The sequence below is a fragment of the Lycium ferocissimum genome, chromosome 6 (genome assembly GCF_029784015.1).
Source record: "Lycium ferocissimum isolate CSIRO_LF1 chromosome 6, AGI_CSIRO_Lferr_CH_V1, whole genome shotgun sequence".
In the NCBI taxonomy this organism is placed as follows: Eukaryota; Viridiplantae; Streptophyta; class Magnoliopsida; order Solanales; family Solanaceae; genus Lycium; species Lycium ferocissimum.
Window position 1 is genome coordinate 62724821 of NC_081347.1, and position 24057 is coordinate 62748877.

A 24057-nucleotide genomic window follows, 5' to 3' on the forward strand; every position below is an offset into this window, starting at 1 on the left:
GGAGGACATTTGGTTCATGACATTTTTCACAGCAAAACTCATCATATACCGAACATATGCCCTGGTAAGATCAACCATTTTGAGATCCAGGAAGGTGAAAACATAAAAGTTGGTTCGGTCATGGTGGAAATATAATGACGGTAACACACATTTTTCCTCTTTTATATATGATTTACTTGTTTCAATTTTTCACATTTAGGTCTGTTTGATATGCCAAAAGTTATTTTAAGCAAATGTTTTTTTCATAAAAACATTATTTGATGACGTTTGATTATCATGCATACGGAAACCATTTTAAAATTAAAGGTGTGTTTCCTATGGTGGAAAACACTTTCCAGAAAATATTTTTTAATTTTTTCATGTTTGATTGATAAAAATATTTTTGAAAAATATTTATCTAGAAAAATAACAACAACAACAACAACAACAACATACCCGGTATAATCCCACAAGCGTAGGTCTATGAAGCAGCAGGCTTCTATTGCACTTAACCCTACCTCGGGAGGTAGGAAGGTCAAGCTCGATGAACCCTCGACTCAAGATAAAGCAAAACTGCACAAATCCGGTCAAAAAGGAAAAAGGGACAAAGAACTACAACAAAACATTAAACTAAGCAAATAACAAAAGACAGTAGATAGTAACAAAAATCAAAGGATAAGAAACTACATGAGAAATACTACTACTACTAGTAAGAAAGGAAAAGCGAGACAACGCTCTATTACCTACTAACCTTCTACCCTAATCTGTGTCCTCCACAACCTCCTATCTAAGGTCATGTCTTCGGCAAGCTGTAACTACACCATGTCATGTCTAATCATCTCTCCTCAATGCTTCTTCGGTCTACATCTACCTCTTCTTAAGCCATTCATAGCCAACTTCTCACACCTCTGCACTGGGCATCCATATCTCCCCCTCACATGCCCAAACCATCTAATTCTCTCTTCCCGCATTTTTTCTCCATCGAGACAGCTTCCACCTTGTCCCAGATATTTTTCTCTAGAAAAATAAGTTTCTTAAAAATCAGGAATATGACCTCCCTAATTGAAGTAGGGAAACCCAAGCCCATACAACGTTGTGGAAGAAGTATAAATTAATAAGAGTACTATTAATGAAACAGTGCAAATACTTTAAAACTTCAGATATAACTTTCTTAAATGTAGATGGACTTATTATATATGTAAATAGCGGTAATAGATTTTTTTTTTTTTTTTTATAGTATTTAAAATTCTGTTTTGGTAGACAAATATCACATCATCAAACTCTACAATTGTAAATAGTGAAATGAATATATAAATCATATGAAATATATTTTTGCACCCACCCCCACCCCAACCCACAACCACTCCGACCCCCACCCAACTCCTACCTAAACCAGCCCCACCCCCACGCCTACCCAACCTTCCCACACTTCATCACATATTCATATATTGTTTGTCTAGATTATATATAAAGTGCTCTTTGAACAATATTTTCTGTTTACTTATTAAACACCAAAACATATATAAGAAATTCACTTATTTTCCTGCATACTAAACACACCCTGAAGGGGAAAAATAACTTCTCTCATTTGTGGGCGAATCTTACCTTTTAACTTCATATTACTTGGTCCAAAGGTTGATGCACTTTATAATTTCAACGGGTTCAATTGAATACTTTAATACAAATTTTGTTAATTTCATAATTTGTTAATTTCACACACACGCACACATTTTCATCTTTGAGATTTTTAAATATAAATCTATTTAGGAAAAAATATGGAAAAATCCATCTTCATATAATTTTTGAAGAAAATGAAATTGAAAATCAAAGCAAATTCAAAATAAATGAGATGAAAATATGTTATTGTGAATGTTTATATCTTTTATGAGTGATTGGAAAGTTGAACTAGCCTAGTAATGTCTCTTGTATTCTCAACTTTATTGGCTGTAGATGGAAATGATAAGACTTGTAAGCAAGTGATTGAAGCTGTCGATCCTCAGACGAAAACAATCACTTGGAAAGTGATTGGAGGAGATCTGTTAGCGTTGTATAATTCTTTCACTATTATCACATCCTTTGACCATCAATGGACTACATGGACATTTGTGTACGAGAAGAAAACTGAAGACATACCAGAGCCTCTCGTTCTATTGGGTTTTGTCCTTCATGTGACCAAAGATATAGAAGGTCACCTTCTCAAGTAATAGAAGAACGATGCTATTCAATGAATGCAGATATATATATGTATGTTTACACAAATATATGTGTGTTTGTTTGTGTGATGACTAATCGACGATATGGCTAGATGGTTCTGCCTAGTGTGTGAAATAAATAACGTTGTTTTTTAATAATACATTGTATGTGCCCCTTCCTTAAATGGATGTATTTTCCAATGGTACCAATATATGTAAGACATTATGGATGTTTCAAGTTTGAAGTTTACCTTTAACAAAACAAAATAGTTATCCGTGTGCTATTCTCAATTTCTCATTCTTTTTTTTTTTTTTTTTTTTTTTTTTTTTTTTTTTTGGGTTTCACTAGTGATAAGATGGGGACTAACATTTAGTAAATTCGATTTGCGTTAGCCGAGAAAACTATGTCTTATGTTATCCATATCCATCACCATTTTTTGAAAATCAAAATTTTTACTATTGATGTTTGTGATTTCTGAGACTCAGCATTTACTTATGTTACTTTTCTTGTAAAACCGTTAATTTGTATTTTTTTAAAAGGAAACGAAAAATAGAAGGAGACATTATTGGAAATACATTTATTTTCGATAGGCAACAACGTCGGAAAACTGTCCAAAAACAAAGAATAACGACAAATTACGGGAGGGAAAGAGACCATCTAAACACGCGCATTGGAAGAATTTCATTAGCAAACAATCAAATCTTCCTACTAGTAGACGTGAATCATAGTAGTTAAGTTGGTTGGTTACCTGAGTTTTATCTTGTTTGTCAGGGTTCAATTCCATACCTTGCAATCCGTTTCCCCATTTCCCTTACCCTTACCCTCAATTTAGATTTTTTTTTTTTTTTTTAATTTAAAAAGAAGCTTCCCACTAGTAATTTTCGAAGTCTAGTTACCATAGAGGTCCAAGAAAATTCCGGTAGCTTACTATGAGATTTGAATTTCTAGGATAATACCATGAAATTTTCGATAGGCATCTGAAGAATTTATTTCCATCCATCGAGTACATGATCTAGGAATTTTTGGATAGTTCTTCGATAGTTTCGGTACATGGAATCTCTTAGTGTCCCATCACCAATAAATGAGTGATTTGGGCAAGTGAGAAGTAGTCACTGATGGAATACAGGCATACGCAGCGGAAGTAAATAGCCAGGATCGAACTTGCATGTAATATAGACAACACATAATCAAGCTATTAATCAAACATAAAATTGATACTTATCTCTTGAAGCGTGAATGCAACCTCGAATCTAGCCTTCAAGCACGAGCAAAAACCATCCACGCGTTCATCCTCCAGTTCCACGGTCTTCTACTGTGTATCCTGAACTTCTATGAACGTAATACTTGAGTGGCAAGTATTCGGCTAAAGAAAAATAATCACTTAGGGTTCAATGGCTTTTCTTTATGTACACACGTTTTTAGGGTAAACCCTAGCAAAAACGTGTAGCCCTTTCCTAACCCACCAAGGATATTATTTTTCCTTTTATTTTCCTTGTTCTAGAATATTCGAGGCACGCTGCGGGGACCTGATTTAATAATGAGGCTTCCTATTGTGGTATTAATTCGGAATATGAATGAATTAATCCTACCACAATAAATTACAATTTATTCCACTAGAAAACTGTAATTGCACTCCTCTATTTAATTTCGAAATCCTTCATTAAAAACTTATTAACTCCCCATGTTAAGATTACAGACACCAATCAAATAAATTAAATTACTGACAATTTAATTCATCGACTAATTTAATCCTTTATATTTCTACTTAACTTACATCATGTGACGGATACAAAATCCACCTGCAGGGTTTTCACATGAGACTTATAAGCATCCATAAAGGGGTATCATCAATCTCAAAGTCGAGACACGGATTCTATCAACTAATTATTATTTCACAAATATAATTTGCCATTATCCAATTTACCAGGAATACATAGACCCGCAATTGAGTCGTACCTTTTAATAAATCAAAATAATGAACAAATCACATTGATCATAACATTATATCAAGATTAAGAGTATAAGTACATTTAATGAACTAGAGAATTTGTTTTATATATTCAGTACAAAAACACTTATCTCTACTTGGTCCGTTCAATACATACAAAATGTACTAGCACAAGAAGACGGAACTACACCGTTCCCATAATGAAGATATATTATATTAATCTTGTGCTACAATCATACCGATGGCTTTGTCCAATTTCCATCTTCGATTGTGAACATAAATTTTATACTTATAAGAACCGACGGTTTAATCTTCCGTGTATAAGCTAAACTCTATACACTAAATCATCTACTATATAAATAAAGGACACACATACTAGTACATGATCTATTTAATTCTTTATTAAACAATGAATAAATAATTGTTCTATAATAAATACTATATCCAAACACATGGTTAATAGTATATATCCCAACAATCTCCCACTTAGACTTTTAACCATGACAATTGTTAGAATATACCATGTCTAAACGCATCGTTAATGGTATATACCCCAACAATCTCCCACTTAGACTTTTAACCATGCATTTACAACTTTCACATGTATTCCTTGCACGACTACCAAAAGTCTTAGCGACTAAGCTCTTTGCAAAAAATAACTTATCAAGTTGTTTTCTGATGCAACTTCGTCTAGTAGTGCTTCGTCGTAACTGACCGGTTCTGTACTAAGATCTTCAGGGATCCTATCATGAAACTCTCCAAAAAAAAAAGTATTTCTTTTTAGGAATCCTATCATGAAATTCTCCCAAGAGTATACACCGAACCGATCTTGGTTATTATTCTCCCACTACGACTAAGTACTACTACTATTATAGTCACACTATCAAGCATGTTTCTTTTAATATTGAAATATTAACGCCTTCATATAGTGTTATTTGCTCAACATTACTCCTAGTACTTAGAGGTAGTAAATTTCCTTACGTCTATTAACGTTTCTCCCACTACTTAAATGCAATGGAACGTCAATCCTGACTTTTCGATTAGATGTTCTTGAACTTCTGAATTTTTTAGATGACTCATTTACTATTTCTTTGCTCAGTTCCTATAAAACTAGTTTACTTCTAGCAACTTGGTTTATTAAATAGTCCTTTTCTAAAAATCTAGCAATTGTAATAACAATTACCTTATTTTCTTTTAGGACAGTAAATAAATCTCTTTTCGTTCCCTTTGGATATCTAATAAACATGCGTACATCCGTTCTTGATTTCCACTTATCTGTTTTCCCTTTGAACACGTGTGCTAGACAACCTCATATCCGAACATATTACAGATTTGGCTTACTTCCAATCCACTGTTCTATGGGTATCAAAGGTACTAACTTAAAGGGAATTAAATTAAGAATGTAACTCGCAGTTTCTACGACATATCCCAAAACGAAAAAGGAAATATAAATAAGTCAATTAATCTTACCACCTTCAAAAGAGTCATATTTCTTTTCTTTTCCACACCAATCTATTGTAGAATACTTGATATAGACAATTGAAAATGCAATCCCTTTATCTAATAAGTAACTAATGAACTCTGCAAAGAGGTACTCGCCACTACCATCAAATCGCAGTGACCTAATATATTTTCCCTGACGCTTTTCATTTTCGCCTTAAATACCTTAAAATTTTCAAAGCATTCGGACCTATAGAGCATCAAATAGATATATTCATATCATGAGTAATCTTCTATGAATGTCACAGAATACTCAAAATCACCTCTTGCCTTGAAGTTCATTATACCACACAAATCAGAATAAATTGTCTTAACTTATCATTAACTTTATTTCCTTTTAAGAGAAAAGGTCTCTTAGTCATTTTTCCTTCTAAATAGGACTCACAAGTTGGTAGTGCCTCTACTTTCAATGAACCTCAAAAGTTCATCATTTGACCAACTTCGAAATTCTATTTAGATTAAAATGACCTAGACACAAGCGTCACAGATAAGTTCATTCAATTCACGAAAAAAAAAATTATTCTCTGATGGGGCCATTAACACTATTCGGGCCGTAAGAGTTATTAATTTAAAGGGTCACGCATCAATGTACCACAAGAGATAAAATGTTTATCAAACTCAATAACACAAGAGTTACAAGAAAAATAAACTAACTATCCATCTCTTGTTTGGTTAGAAACTAAAAATAAATTCTTTAGAAACTGAAAATAAATTCTTTCTAACAGAAGTTACATATAATGCATCCTTTAAATTAATGTCTTATTTCTATCAGAAGAAATTCCTGACTAGTAGTAAGTGGGCTGGATAAAATCTATTGACAATTTCAGATATAATCATTAAATAGATCATTAGTTATGCTGAATGAATAATAAAATTCAAACCACACATCACACATATAACCATGCTTACCGAACAGTTAGATTCGATAGGGAAACTTAACAATTCATGCAAAATAAATGAGTCATGCCAGATATATCACCCCATAAAAAAACAGAACCAACTCAGATGGAGAGTAAACTGCTAATTTATATTAGATACATATCCCATTTAATTATCCCTAGTTCCATTGAACCAACTTGTAACTCAGTTGGAGAGTCAAGACAAGCTATCAATTAACTAGGGACTGAAGCACAGTAATTTACCATAATGAATCTATCCGATGGGGAAGAAGACCTACGTCAACATATAAACTCATTATATCAACCGTATATACAATGGAGACCATAGAGAATGAACCCTACCACCACTGTTTGAAGAAATAAAATTTTTATTTAACAAAAAAATTTCCAGAAAACAAAAAAACGACCAAAAACCCATCTAAACGACCCCGGATGGCCTAAAATTGCTCAATGGGTCATTTCCAATGAACCTACCAAATTTCAAGTCAATCGGAGTTCGTCAAAAATCAGAATTCCTAAACCATGACCAATTCGAAAAAGAAAAAAAAAACTTTTTTTTTCAGCTAAAATAGAATTTAAAAAACATATACATTTGTTCAGTAGTTCTTATCACATATCATCATTAGTGTACTAATATACATGAATCAAGAACAACGAACAAAATTTTAAAATATGTTTACATAATTTGAAGGTGCTTTACCGGAAATTAGCATGTTTTATGTAATCATTGAATATAAAATTCAAAACACACCACATAGATATCCATGCATCTTGAACAACAAATTTCAATATAAAAGAACAATTCAAAAATGCCAGATATTCACTCAATAAATTTAAAACCAGAGCTAACTCAGAAGAAGAGTATGCTGCTAATTTAAGCCAAGTGAATATCATTATCACTATCTCTAGTTCCATTGACCCAACATGTAACTCAGATGGAGAGTCAATACAAGTTATCAATAACTAGTGATTATACCTAGTGACAAACCATAATAAATCTATCCGATGGGGAGGAAGACCTAAAGTCAACACATAAATTTATTATTTCACTAGTATTTAGTCATAAAAACCATAAGGAAGAATCTCTATCACCATTAGATCATAGCCAAGTAATTTTTCCTAAAAAAATTAATTTTTCAGAAAACGAAAAAATGCCCAAAACACCATCTAAACAACCGCAAATCGCCGAAAACGACGTGAATCACTGCATAGCAGTGAGTATTTCTTCTTATCAAGTTGTTTTCGATGAACCTACTGAATTTCAGGTCAATCGAAGTTCGTAACATTTTTTATCTCCAAAACTATGACCAAATCCGAAAAATAACCGATTCAGGCGATTTAAGGAAAGCATAATCTGATCTATATCCTTATCATATATCAATTTCATGTTGAATCATCATGTGTAATCGTGTTCCAGATTTAACATAAATAAAACTGATATAAAGAGTAGTTTTTCATACTTAAAACACATTTTAATCTAAAAGAACAACCTAAAACCCATCTAAACAACCACAAAGATTACTTCTTACTGGGCTTTTCCAATGAACACAACAAATTTCAGGTCAATAAGAGTTCGTGAAATTCTTGATCTCCACAACTAACCTAATTCGTCAAAATGACCTTTTTAGGCATAGCTACGGATTAAATAATCTGATTTACGTTTTTGTTCTCCTTTTATAATTATCCCATGAGCTCAAGGCATACATTGTGTCCCTTCTTTTGGGTAAGACATAACACACTTACTCATAACAAATTGTCCTCTCGATTAATGCACCTGAGAATCTAAGATATTGTGTTTCTCCCTTTCGGGTGAAAAGTTCTATATCTCTTCTCATGAATTAATATAATTTTACTAGTATCTAAAGGTAATTCTTTTCTCAAGTAAATAAACCTTCATTACTAGTATACACTTATTCAGGACAACTTATACATGATACATTGAACATATTCCGATGACTCAAATAAATAATCTACTTTCGTAGATCCTATTTATTAATCATTGTTCTCAATTCATGTATTGATATATTTCACATGTATAAAACTTTGAAAATTTTCTATGATTTCAAATAAATAGATAACTTAACAACACTATTTATTAATCATAAATTCTCAGTTTATATAATAATACATACTTTGAGAATGAGAAAGATTATGCCCATATAATTAAATCCTTCAGAAATCACGGTCCAACATGATTCAAAGAATCAAGGACCACTGATTTAATTTAAGTAAAACCAAGGAATTCCCTTTAATGACATATTGAATATTAAATACTTATTCAATCAAAAAAATATAAGAAAAGATGGGAAAATCTTCATTCCTTTTGCACATGTCGCCGCCAGCAACATTCTTTACATTAACCATTTTTTCAAAAAAAAATTTGTTAGTTGCTGTGCTAGCCAATCACATAACAAAAGAAAAGAAACACGAAGACTTTGCAACAAACACGTTCCTCTGGATCAAAACCCAACCTTTTAATGCACAAACAAGTTTGCTACAATCCTAACAGTGAATTAAACGCACTTTGCGTATCCCGACGCATCCGCCACCGAAAACCAATTATTCCTACTTTTGTTTCGTAGACTTCAAAAACAACCCATGAAATTGCACTTTGATTATTAAGAACACACTTTAGGAATATTGTTTCAGCAGCGAGCAATTATAATGGTTATCTATTTAGATGCAAGTGTGGCTCTTGATGCCAATTGATGGAATACAGGCATACGCAGCGGAAGTAAATAGCCAGGATCGAACTTGCATGTAATATAGACAACACATAATCAAGATATTAATCAAACATAAAATTGATAATTATCTCTTGAAGCGTGAATGCAACCTCGAATCTAGCCTTCAAGCACGAGCAAAAACCATTCACGCGTTCATCCTCCAGTTCCACGGTCTTCTACTGTGTATCCTGAACTTCTATGAACGTAATACTTGAGTGGCAAGTATTCGGCTAAAGAAAAATAATCACTTAGGGTTCAATGGCTTTTCTTTATGTACACACGTTTTTAGGGTAAACCCTAGCAAAAACGTGTAGCCCTTTCCTGACCCACCAAGGATATTATTTTTCCTTTTATTTTCCTTGTTTTAGAATATTCGGTAAAGCGGTGGACCCACACGATTTAATAATGAGGCTTCCTATTGTGGTATTAATTCGGAATATGAATGAATTAATCCTACCACAATAAATTACAATTTATTCCACTAGAAAACTGTAATTGCACTCCTCTATTTAATTTCGAAATCCTTCATTACCCCATTTTTAGATGTGCGGTAAATGTTCCAATTGGTCCACTACAATGCACAAAGATGGTCCTCCAAAGAAGGTTGGGGGTATATGTTGGGTATGAATCTTCTTCCATTATTATATATTTGGAACCTATGACTGGAAATTTATTTACAGCAAGATTTACTGATTGTCATTTTGATGAATCATTATACCCAACATTAGGGGGAGAACATAAGCGTTTGGAAAAAGAGATAGATTGGAATGCATTATTGGAATGAATTATCACTATCTCATTTAGATCCTCGAACAAATCAATGTGAATAAGAGGTTCAAAAGATGATTTATTTGGAAAATATTGCAAATCAACTGCCAGATGTATTTACTAACCTTTCAAGGGTTACTAAATCTTATATTCCAGCTGCAAATGCTCCAGTTTGAGTTGATGTCCCGATAGGACAAATGGTTAATGCAAATGAGCCTAGGCCACGTTTGAAATGTGGTAGACCAATCGGTTCCAAGGATAAAAATCCTCAAAAAAGAAAAGGAGTAAATGATTATAATAGAGAGGTAATTATCAAGAAGAGCCCCGAGACATAACAAATAATAAGGCCACAAAGGAGGTCCAAGTACCTGAAAATATTGAAAATGAAGAGATCTCAATAATTTATGTCACGACGGGAAAAAGGTGGAACTGAAATGATATTGTGGTCGATAATATTTTTGCTTATAATGTTGCTCTTGAAATAATGCAGCAAGATGAGGATCTTGAGCCAAAATCTGTTGATGAATGTAGACAGAAAAATGATTGGCCAAAATGGAAGGATGCAATTCAAGCGGAATTGGCTTCACTTGAAAAATGTGAAGTTTTCAGAGCAGTAGTTCGAACAATTGAAGATGTCAAGCCAGTGGGGTACAAGTGAGTGTTTGTGCTAAATCAAAACGAAAAAGGTGAAGTCGTAAGATATAAAGCACAACCTGTGGCACAAGGGTTTTCGCAAAGGCTTGACATTGATTATGTGGAGACATATTCTCCCGTCGTGGATGCAATTACCTTCAGGCATCTTATAAATTTGGCAGTTCATGAAAAACTTGATATGCATCTGATGGATGTTGTCACGGCTTATTTATGTGGCTCACTGGACAATGATATTTTTGTGAAAATCCTTGAAGGATTCAAAAATGCCTGAAGCATATAAAGATTCTCGGGAAGCTTGTTCAATAAAGCTTCAGAAATCTTTATACGGATTAAAACAATTAGGGCGCATGTGGTATAATCGCCTTAGTAAATACCTATTAAAAGAAGGATGCAAAAATGATCCAATCTGCCCTTGTGTCTTTATGAAAAGGTCTAGATCAGAATTTGTCATAATAGCTGTATATGTTGATGATTTGAATATCATTGGAACTCCTGAAGAGCTTCCAAAGGCAATAGAATGTTTGAAAAAGGAATTTGAAATGAAAGATCTCGGAAAGACAAAATTTTATCTTGGTCTACAGATAGAACATTTTACTAATGGAATATTTTTCCATCAATCAATACATACTGAAAATATTAGAGGTTTTACATGGATATAACACATCCCTTGAGTACCCCGATGGTTGTGAGGTCACTTGATATTAAGAAAGATCCATTTCGACATTGTGAAAATGCTGAAGAGCTTGTTGGTGCTGAAATACCATATCTTAGTGCAATTGGGGCATTAATATATCTTGCCAATAATTCTAGACCAGATATAGCTTTTTTTGTAAGCTTATTAGCAAGATTTAGTTCTTCCCAACGAGAAGACACTGGAACGGTGTTAAGCTTATATTCAGATACCTCAAAGGAAACATTGACATGGGATTGTTTTATTCAAATGAGTCGAACTCACAACTAATTGGTTATGCAGATGCAGGATATTTGTCTAAGGTCGAACTCAGACAAGTTTTTTATTTACATGTGGAGGTACAACCATATCATGCAGTTCAACGAAACAAACTATGGTTGCTTGTTGACACCTAATTTTCACCCTGTAATATGTGTGTTTCAATTTTTAAGATTCTCGAGTCAATTTGGAATAAGGATATGCTTTTGAAATTTTGAAATCCCGAGAAAAATTGTGAAATTTGACGAATTTGAGAAAATTACGAGTTATTTACTTTACAAGTGATAATTAAAACGAGATGTGTATCCCGCTCCGTCTAAATTCGGGAAATTCAGCAATTGAAACGAAGTACGAATTACGGTTCATTTTTTACTGCATTTTTTCACATCCTTTAAAATTATCCAGATCTATGTCAATATTGAGCTTATATTTTAAAACGACGTATTCCAAATTTGGATTTTATAAAAAGCGGCTCTACGAAAGAGTTTTAGACAAATATGTAGTTTGACGAAGTTGAGTATTCATTTTAAAATTGTGTAAAGGGGTCCTTTAAAAATACTTTCTAAATATAAGGGGCCTCTTTAAATTTTTTTTAAAAACATTTGGGGGGTACTATATATTTAGAAAGGGGCCAAATTTATCAAGAGATAACTTTGGCCCCCTCATTTCATTTGTGAAGGCAGTCGTCCTCCTCTTTCCCTCTTCACTTGCAGCGATTACGGTTTCTTCACAGCAGCAATTAATGGCCTTTTCTTGCCGTTTTTCTGCGATTTTCATGAGGGTTTTCACCCTCACGTCGGGTTATTATAGTTTCCTCAGGTTAATTTTACGTTTTCTCACTTATTTTACATATTATTAATCCTAAACTAGGGTGTTACCCGAATTTCTTTAAGTATAAGGGATGCCATGGGCGGAGTCATGAACTCTTAGCCATCTTGTGCTACCCAATACGATATTAAAGGAATTTAGGGGGAATTCCCTATTTGGATTTGGTTAGGGTATGATTTTGGGAATTCTATCCTAGTTAGTACTATTTGTTTATGTTGGAATTCTTTGTTTGTACCTATCTGATGACTAAGCGTACTATTTTATGTTATTCCCTAATTTTGAGGGATTTTTGGGGTAGACTCGGGTACAATTGGCTGTATTTTGTTTGTATTGATGAAGTGTTCCATCTTTGATTGGATATGGTATGAGTTTGATATTTTGTTGCAAATATCAGCCTGTCCTTTGTGAAAAATTTGAATTATTTTGAAATTAGGGTAAGAAGTGGGGGGAATTTCAGTTGGGAGTTTGTTATTCCCATTTCTATCCCTAAACCCGATTGGATTTGCTATAAATAGTAGGTCATTTGGCCATGAAAGGGGATCCTTTTTTCTGAAAAATTTCCTAAGTTCTAAAAAAAATACTACAAAGTTTTCTAGCCTCTATACACGAAATATACACTATACTATACAACATATATATTACAATATACTATTATCTACTGAAAATACCAAACTATAACATATACTATAATATACAAGAAGAATTTCAAGTGTTGTTTGAAGTGTTGATTCCAACTCCTTCTCTTTGATCTTTAGGTTGCCCCACGAAAAGGTAAAATTCTATTTTCGGTTCACTTCATACTCATTTCAGTTTTCTTTTATGCATTTAACTTGGTTATAGTTCCTTGATTGATGTTCTAAGCCTGTTTTCTGTTAGAATTTAGTATGAATGTTGGCTTAAGTGTGTTGTGTGGATATAAAGGTTTCTTTTTCTGTTTACTGTTTCATTGATGCTTATCATGTTATTGGTTCTACAATACTAGCAATAAAAGGTTCAAATAAGTTTAAATGTGGAAGAAAGTCTGATTTTAGACCATAGTTTGTTTCCTTTAACATTTCAGAGTTCTATGAGGTTTATTTTCTACCTTTTTATGTGTTTTGTTGAATCCTTGAGAATTTTGTGTCCACTTTAGCCTCATACTAACTGTGTTGGGATCATTTGAAGTCTTTAATCTTATGAATGCACTGTTTTGTTCTTCTTTTTTTTTTTAATATAAAAATGAATGGCTGATTGCTTATGGTTTAGTCTTTTTGCTAAAATTGTCCCAAAGGGCTAAACAGACCTTTTCTCTTTGACTAATTGTCAGGAAACCACCTAGCCTAGATGATACTTTAAAATGGTTTGGAAATGATCACATGATAGTAGCAAGTCCCAAAATGAATCTGAAGTCTTGATTTTTACTCTTAAAAGAATCTATTGATACATATCTATTTAAGTTGCTGGTCTGATTTAGTTTTGAGTGGATTTCTAGAGATTGTTTGATTTTGGAAAAAACTAATTTGAAACTGTTAAAATGGGCTCTAGACATGGTGAATTTGTTATATTGAGGCCTAAATGGATACTTGATTCATGATGATGTTGCTTGATTCTAAGATTAGATGGAAAGGGGGTTTGATGCTCATTTTAGTTTTAAGAATATGGTTGCATTAGTAGTATTTTCAGATCCTGTATATCATATTGATGTTGTTTAAACTTGTTGTTTTTTTATGGAGGTTTTGGCAATCTTTGGTTTTACTTTAGTTGTTTAAGGATTATTAGGCAGTTTAGAATCCTGTTATGAGGTTTAAATTTGAAATGTAGTTGTTTGTTGAGTTATACAATTCAGAATCCAACATGTGCTTTGGAACTAGTAATAATGCTCTTTTATGGCTTTACTGTGATGAAATTGGTTTTTCCTTATGTGATTCTTGTTGGTTTCAAAACTATCTGAAACTAAAACTTGAAGGAAGAATAAGTCTTGTTGTGTTGTGTGTCCAATTTGGATTGATAGGTTCAGAAACTTGAAACTGTTAGCTGATATTGGTGTCATATGGATTTTAATCCTTTTGATGCACCTTGGTTAAAACTTTTTCTTGTGTGAAATAACCTTCCTTAAGATGATTTGTGAGGTGTGTCTATGGGATCTTAAAAGTGAGCTTTTAAATGAAATCTGGGTTGTTGCTTGGTATTTGGTGAGCCTCAGTCCGTGCTTCCGGTCTCTTTTAAAGCTGTAAGGTTGTAAAAGGTCTTAAAAGGTAAAGAATGGTAGCTTATGAGACTGTCTCCCCTTTGTAAATGTTGTTCTGCCTTCTTTTGGTCCTTTAGAGTGTTTCTTTGAAAGGTTGAGTTGTTTTAGGATTTGCTTGTGACTTTTGGGGGGTTTGTTTGGGATTATGGTGACTGCTCATGGGGTATATGGTCTTTAGAAATAATAGCTTGAGTGCAAAAAATGGTTTTAAAAGTTTATGTCCCTTGTTGTCTGACTTGTTGATTGTTTGAGCATCATGTTAGACATTGCATGTGTTGTCAATGCCTTTTCTGTCAAGTTGTTTAAAGAGTTAGAAGTATAAGGAGTTTTTGGGAGCTTGATCTCATGTTTTAAAACTCAGTGTGATGGTCTGAATTATTTCGGAATTGTAACGAGTTATTTGTGGAACTGGCCATTCTTTTCATTTGTCCATGTCTAAAGCCTTTATAATCAGTTTGTCTGTGAGGCTTGTGTTTTGAGATTTTTTTTTTTTTTTTTTTTTAGTTTTGAGAACTTCATCACCTAGAGTCTAGTGTATGGGAAAGTTAGAAGCTAAAACAAAAGTGTTAAAAAAGGGACCAAGTGCAGGGTCTGTATGTATGTGATTTATTCTCTTGGCCAGTTGTTTTGGTTAACCCTGTGATTCATGCACCATATTCCCTCTTCTCTGCTTGTTAGAATTATACCATATCTTGTATCATTTGCATTTTTTTTAGACTGTTAGATTTGCCTAGATTGACTTTAATTTGAAATTTTCTGTATTTGAAACCTGCATTGACCATTCTTGACCTATATTTAGGTCCTTAATTCCTCCGTGCCCTTAGAAGTAAAACTGGGAATCCTGAGACTATTTTTGAACCTGTAACTTGTATTATTTGATAGTTTGGTCATGTTTTGAGTTGAATTGGTCTACTATATTCGTATTATCATTTCTATGGCTTTCTATTTGGAAATTTGAGGCTGAAATAAACTAAACATTAGATTACTTTGAGAGTACATTTTGGGACTACTCTAGTTCATTCTCTTGACTCATTAGATCCTGATTGCCAAAGCTGGAAAATGAGTATATGGTCTATGCCTTGTCTTGATTATGTGTTTGGTTTAACTGGAAACGTTCCTCATTTTTCTTTCTCTTGCCACTATATCACTGCTGCCTGTGGGATCTGTTGACAGTAGCCTTACCTTATCGTTTATAGATATGATACTTTGACTAGATTCATTGCCTATCCTAGCATATTTGAACTCATATACTAAGTGTTTATACTGCGGACAAGACTCTTGACTTAGGATAAGAATTTATGAAATATCTTGATCCTAGTGAAACTTAAATTGAATTTGCTAATACGGCCGTGTGATATTCTTTAATTGGTAAGGTCTGAATATCTAGTGCATATTAGTGTATATGGAGGGTATGGCCCCCCCTTAAAGGGTTTTTCTATCCATATGGAAAATATTAAGGGGGTTATATCATGTATATCACAACCCTAACACTTAGCAAAATTTTAAGAAATGGAATAGTATATCTAGTGGTATATCATGTATACTACTCTTTGACACTTAGAAATTTTCAAGAGGATAAGGATTTGGGCTTGACATTTGCGTCACCATACTTGGCTTATCGTTATTATTGCTATGGGCTTTTTTCCTATTTGGATCATTTTTGGACCACTTGCCGTCACTGAATTGTTAAGTGGATCAGTCCAAAATAAATTGTAGTTGATTTTTTTTGCCTGTATAATGACTATTGTGATTTCCGTTTTTTGTACTTAGTTTAGTTCATGAACATATACTAACATTACGCATACCCGTTTGTAATTTTTGCCCATTTAAACCCGTTGGTGGGCCTCAACGGGTCCCACTAACGTATCTAGATCGAGTCAATCCAATTTGGAGTGAAATGGAGCATACGTCGGAATTATGACAAACCCGATTGCATAGACATTGCTCTTTTGGGCTTGGTCGGCCCAAATTCTCTATCTCCTTTAATTATATATTTTAAATTATTGTTTGTGCAATTATCATGTCTATTGGAACCCTTAAGAGATTTTCATAATTTAAAGTCGCCAAAAGGAATTTATTAAAAAGTTGAGACTGATTTTAGGGCGTTGATGCAAACTTGGGACTGATGTGAACAAAAGGACCAAAACTGCCGATTTTTATAAAATTTGGGACTCATTTGAACACTTATGAAACCTATAGACTTCTGGCATATGGACTGATTTGGACCAATGTTTAAAACTTGTGGGACTAATTACGATTATTTAGACTTAGACTAAAAATAAAATTTGACTAAAAAATTGACCAAAAGCTTAGAAATAAAAGATGGACTACATATATGTGTATTATATGGACTATAATAGAATATTTAAATTATTTTTCTAAAAAACTATTTTCTTATACTTAGAGATATTTTTTCAAACTATTTTTTGGGTGGATTTACGTAGAGTCCTACTTAGGCTAAGAGCCTTCGGGTATTAGCCTAAGTGTTCTAGTTCGACACCCTAAACGCCCAATTTTGGGCAAAATTTCACCACTTTATTCTTGAAACGTGATATTTTTGCATAAATGACTAGTTTCCATTTGCGGAAATATAAACCAAAACTAGTTTTTTATCTCACCAATTTATATCTACGTAGACATATTATTAGAACCCGTAGGTAAACCGCAATCGAGCGGATCCTTAATACCGGGGTGCCTAACACCTTTCCCGGGAGATCACCAGAACCCTTACCTAGACTCTGTGTAGATTAGGTTTATTTTAAAATAAACATAATTGTTTTAAATGAACCCTTTTCGACTTGGTTTTCCTAATTTCCTAAAAATTGAGTGGCGACTCTAAAAATAAGTCCATTTAGAGCACTATTACGTAGAAGTCTATTTTTTCCTTTTTTCCGGTACGATTGACAACCGTACTTTCCCGGAACACTTTCCTTTTTAAATGAGGCAAGTGTAAATGCGAATCAGAAAAAAATAGAACCGCTACATTGCTACTTCTTCAAATCATGCAGAGATAATAGCCATTCATGAAGCAAGTCGAGAATGCGTTTGGTTGAGGTCAATAACTCAACACATCCAGAAGACATGTGATCTTACTTTTGAAGGGGATATTCCAACAACATTTTACGAAGACAATCCTGCATGCATAGCTCAACTAAGAGGAGGATATGTTAAAGGAGACAGAACAAAACACAATTCACCAAAATTCTTTTTTACTCGTGATCTTCAAAAGAAGGGTGAAATAGATGTTCAACAAGTTTGTTGAAGTGATAATTTAGCAGATATGTTCACTAAGGCATTGGCAACTTCAACATTTGAGAAGCTGATATACAAGATTGGAATGCGTCGTCTCCGAGACATTAAGAGATGATTTCATCAGGGGGAGGATAATACATGTTGTACACTTTTTTCCCTTAGCCGAGGTTTTGTCCCATTGGGTTTTCCTCGCAAGGTTTTTAATGAGGCAGATATTAATGCGTATTCCCGGATATGTGTACCATCTTTCCTTCACTAGGATTTTTCTCATGTGGTTTTTCCTAGTAAGGTTTTAACGAGGCATATTATCTGTTAATGGACATCCAAGGGAGAGTGTTATAAAATATATGAGTATATATATGTCCATTCTATATTGTAAATATATATAAGTATATGTATGTCCATCTTATATTACATGGAGTGCAAGAAGTTTTTCTCCTATAAATAGGAGAGTGTTTTCTTCTATTATGAACACACCAAAACAAGAAGTGAAATATAAAGTTTTTCTCCTTTCTCTAAAGCTTTTCTTCTTTGCAATTATTTAGTTTTAAAACAGTTTGTAGATTTTGGATCGCAATTTCTTTATACTTTTTTGCACGGATAGTCCTTTTTTTGGGGTGGTCTTTAATTTTTTTTCACGACCCATTTTCCTTAGGCCGTGCGGGCACTTACCTTCCCACCTCGGTAAGTGAACCCTCAACCCAACAATGAATAGATACACGAAAGAATGAAATAAACAGCGGAATAAAACAAATACGTAAGTCTCACGATATATCTATATATAAGTAGTAGAAAGTACGGAAGACAATAAACACCCCCAGTGTCTAGTCTGAATAATATAAGAGCATCTAAGGAGAGTAACACAATCTGGAATACTAATACATAAATGTCTATGTCTCTAAGATAAAGTAAGACATATGATAGGAAAGTCTTCAAGGTCAGCGGATGCCATGCTTACCCTGGAAACTCGAGAGAAAGCTGAAGCGTCGACCAGCCACGGGTCACAGAAGTGGATCCGACCTGGTACTCTGCATTCATAAAAGAATACAAGAAAGTGCGGTCGGTACAAATAACGATCGGTAGGCATCATCGGCCGACTAAGCATAGTTAACACAATTCAGATAATAAAGCAGATAAGCAATAAAACCAACCAGCATAAGACAATATAATCACAACCGAGTATCCGTCATCGCCTATGTAAAGCATCTAAACCCAAATATGTCAAGTTTGAATATATCCGATCCAATCCAATCATCACAGTCCAATCACCAAGCATCTTAATCAAGTCATAATGCAATGCAGTGCAATAATGGTATGAATGCAATGCAATGCCATGCAAATGAGGTATACACATCTACTCTGGAAGGAAATATTGACGTCTCGGTAGCACAACCCAGCGTGACTCGCAAAGTTTAAATGCCACCCATCCCAGATCTTTGCCCAACAGACAGACGGGACCCCGGATCTTTGCCCACAGGAGGAGTCTCACCGGCACCACCCTGGGGACCCGCGGAGTCCATGCACCAACAACGATTCCGGGATATCATCGGAATCAGCCATGCAACAATGATACCGGAATAAATCATCGGACATCGGCCATCGCACAATCACTCAAGTAAAAGAGTCTGTCAAATATCAGTTTCACACAATCAATGATTCCGGAATTGAACCTCGAACTTCTCACAATCACTCAAGTAAAAGAGTTCATCAAATATCAGTTTCATACAATTAACGATTCCGGAATTGATCCTTGAACATCGGCCTTTTCACAATAACTCAAGTAAAAGAGTTTATCAAAATATTATTTTACTCACTCAACGATACCGGATCATCACCGGCTGTCGGCCATGCATCATGAATATGAGAGAATGCGTGCAATGCGTATATCAATCATCAACAATCAAGTTCAATATCACAAGTACCAACAATGGGGTACGTCAACAATGTATCATATCACAATACCAACAGTGGCATGCCAACAATGTATCAATATCACAAGTACCAACAGTGGGTACGCCAATAACATATCGAATCATAAATGCCTGCAACGGGTATGTCAATTCTATCTCAATCAAAACAATAACACAGATTCCAATATCTACCAACTACTCATGGCATCAAACCATCACAATGGAACAATCAAAGCACACATAACGGGGTGGCTAATCCCAATACACAACAGGGCCCAACCTAAGGCAATATCCAACCCGATTTCATGCCCGAAGGTTTACATACTCTCTCCCACATTATAATCTAAATATGTGCTTCGCTATACGAAGTCTCACCAAAGGTAAACCATAACTTACCTGGATTGCCGAACCGCAACACCAACAACTCACTCTTTTGCCTTGCCCTTCCGCTGAACCTCAGAACCAAAGTAGTCTAAGCATAATCAAATTCTATATTAGAAATCATGAAGAATGATACTAATATTGCTATGATTTCAATTAGGTCAATTCTCACCCTAGAAATTGGAAAAAACAGGCCCACAAGGGCAAAACGGGAAATTCGGGGATAAAATACCAAATTAAGTACTAGATAATCATAGCCGAACCACTAATTGTTGATTTAACTCAAGGATTAGCCTAATTTCTATTTTCAAGTAAAACAGAAATTATTCATTAATAATCCTAAGGAAAATTTTCTTCCAAAACTCTCTTTGAACTCCCATCACCATGGGTTTAATAAGGGAGAAGGGGAATCTGACATGATAATGGATTAAAGGAAGAATGAAGAGATAGGAAAGATTCTCCTCCAAATATCCCTAAGAACAGTTTCTTGAAGCTCAAATATCAAAATGGGACATAATGAGGGTCTAAGGGCTTTTAACACTTTATTAATATCACTAACTGCACGTCACCGGCTTTAGCGGTGCTGGGACTGCCCCAGCGGTGCCGCTTCAGCGGTCGAGGCCAAAATCCTCTTCACCGCTTCGGCGGCAGGGCTATTGCTCCAGCGGTGCCGGTGCCGCCAAAGGGGCACTACACACCAGAAACTTAACCCAAGTTTTATCTTTCGATCCAATTTTTCGACTAATTCCCGAGGCTATTTGCTCACATACCAAACACCTAGTCTCACATAAAAACGCGCTACGAACGCTCCTTTGGTCTCAAAATTTCCAACGGAGGTCTCATTGACCGAGTCAACCCCCGATGCCTTAATCCCAAATTCCCACCCCAAGTCCTGAAATGCATGCAAGTGCATTGGGAACCGAACCAAATACACATACAAGTTCTAAACGATCATTCGGACCTCTGGGAATCGACGAAATTCTAACAAAGGTTCATTTGCCCAAAAGTCAACTTTGAGTCAACCATTTTTTACTTTAAGCCTATATTTTCACAAAAGTTGGCCGAATCCGGTCTAGAAACCTCGAGAAGCATGTCAATGGCCCCCTCGGGTCAAAATTGAGCTAATCAATGCTCCGGAACAAGCAAAAATGCTGAAAAGACTGTATCGACCAAACCGGTCATTACATCAGATACCAATTGAACCGTCGCTCGTCCTCGAGCGAAGAAAGGAGGAAAAGTAGGGAAATACGTGAATCAGTGAACAACTGGGGATATCACCTACGCATGTCGGACTTGGTCTCCTAAGTAGTCTCTTCCACGGGACGGCGTTTCTATTGCACTTTCATAGAAGCAATTTCCTTTGACCTCAACTTCCGAACCTACCTATCCAAGATCGCTGTAGGCTCCTCCTCATAAGTAAAATTCTCATCAAGCAATATAGAATCCCAACGGACAATGTAGGTACCGTCGGCATGGTACTTCTTCAAAGATCGAAACATGAAAGACCGGATGAACTCCCGCCAAGCACGCGGCAATGCTAACTCATAAGCTAGATCACCAATACAATCAACCATCTCAAACGGACCAATGTACCTGGGGCTCAACTTGCCCCTCTTACTAAGCCTCATAACACCCTTCATGGGTGAAACTTTCAATAGAACCTCGTCACCAATAGCGAACTTCAAATCTCGGACCTTCCGGTGCGCCATCTTTTTGCCGACTACCGCCACAAGCTTGGCCTGAATAACTCTCACTCTATCAAGGGACTCTCTCAATAGATCTGTGCTCCAAGGTCGAGCCTCGAACCCATCAAACCAACCAATCAGCAATCTACATCTCATACCATATAAGGCCTCAAAAGGCGCTATACCAATGCTCGAATGATAACTGTTATTGTACGCAAACTCTACCGAGGGCAAGTGCTGATCCCAATGACCATCGAAATCAATAACACACGCTCTCAACATATCCTCGAGCACCTGAATGGTTCGCTCGGACTGGCCATCGGTCTGGGGATGAAAGGCTATACTAAGATCCAATCGGGTACCCAACTCCTCATGAATTGCCCTCCAAAATCGAAAGGTGAAAACAGTACCTCGATCAGATACAATAGAAATAGGGACCCCATGCAGTCTCACAATGTCCCGAATATACATCTTAGCTAACTTCTCTGTGGTATAGAAAACCTAAATGGGGACAAAGTGAGCGGACTTAGTCAACTGATCCACTATCACCCAAATAGAATCAAACTTGTCAAGGGTCTTCGGAAGACCCGTGACAAAATTCATGGTAATCCTCTCCCACTTCCACTGGGGAATGGGCATCCTCTAAAGTACCCCACCGGGCCGCTGGTGCTCATATTTTACCTGCTGATAATTTTCACACTTAGCCACAACGTCAACTATATCTCTCTTCATCCGACGCCAGCAATAGTGCTGTCTCAAGTCTCGGTACATATTAGTCGCTCCCGGATGAATGGAATAGCGAGAGCTATGGGCCTCAGATAAAATCAACTGAATCAGATCACCAACACGAAGAATGCACACGCGTCCTCTAATCCTCAGAATGCCCTCAGAATCAATCACGACCTCCTTGGTCTCCTCACTCGAAACCCTATCTCGAATCTTGCTCAACTGAGCATCCTCAAACTGATGAGCCTTGATCCGGTCCAATAATGATGAACTCACCTCTATGCAGGCTAAGATCCTGCCCGAGGCTGAAATATCAAGACGGACGAAACTGTTGGCCAGAGTCTAAACCTCAATGGCCAACGGACCCTCAGAAACAATCAATCGAGCTAAACTTCCCATGCTCACTGCCTTGTGACTCGAGGCATCAGCCACCACATTGGCTTTTTCGGGGTGATATAAAATGGAGATGTCATAATCCTTCAGGAGCTCCATCCATTGGCGTTACCTGGAATTAAGATATCTCTGGGTAAAAACATGCTGAAGGTTACGGTGATCGGTACAAACCTCACAATGGACACCGTACAAGTAGTGCCTCCAAAGCTTCAAAGCGAAGACTACGGCTAGCAACTCCAAGTCATGGATAGGGTAATTTTTCTCGTGAACTTTTAACTGACGAGAAGCATAAGCTATGACTCTACCCTCCTGCATTAACACCGCATCCAAACCCATACGAGAAGTATCACAATAGACATCAAAATCCTTACCTTCCACGGGAAAGGCTAGGGTCGGGGCTGTGGTCAAAAGGAGCTTGAGCTTTTGGAAGCTGTCCTCACAATCATCCATCCACTGGAAGGGAATATCCTTCTGAGTTAATCTGGTCAAGGATGAAGCAATGGTAGCAAAACCCTTCACAAAGCGACTGTAGTAACTAGCTAAACCCACAACATTATGAATCTCAGTAACCGTAGTGGGCCTCGCCCAACCTCTCACAGCCTCAATCTTCTATGGATCAACCATAATCCCCTCCTTGGACACCACATGGCCTAAGAATGCTACAGACTCTAACCAGAACTCACACTTAGAAAATATAGCAAACAAGCTATGTTTTTTCAACAACCCAAGAACGGTATGAAGATGGCTCTCATGCTTCTCTCTACTCTTGGAATACACTAAGATGTCATCAATAAACACAATCACAAAGGAATCAAGGAACGGCCTAAAGATGCCATTCATCAAGATCATAAATGTAGCCGGGGCATTGGTAAGCCCGAAAGACATCACTAGAAACTCATAGTGGCCATATCTCATCCGAAATGCTGTCTTTGGAATATCCTCCGCCTTGATCTTAAACTGGTGATAGTCGGAACGCAAATCAATCTTCGAAAACAGTGAAGCACCCTAAAGCTAGTCAAACATATCATCAATACGAGGC

General features: G+C 35.7%; 1 pseudogene; it reads left to right on the forward strand.

The window, feature by feature from the left end:
* The window catches only part of LOC132061509 (kirola-like), a 3389-nt pseudogene extending 934 nt beyond the window's left edge, over nt 1-2455 (forward strand).
* The last annotated feature ends 21602 nt before the right edge of the window (nt 2456-24057 follow it).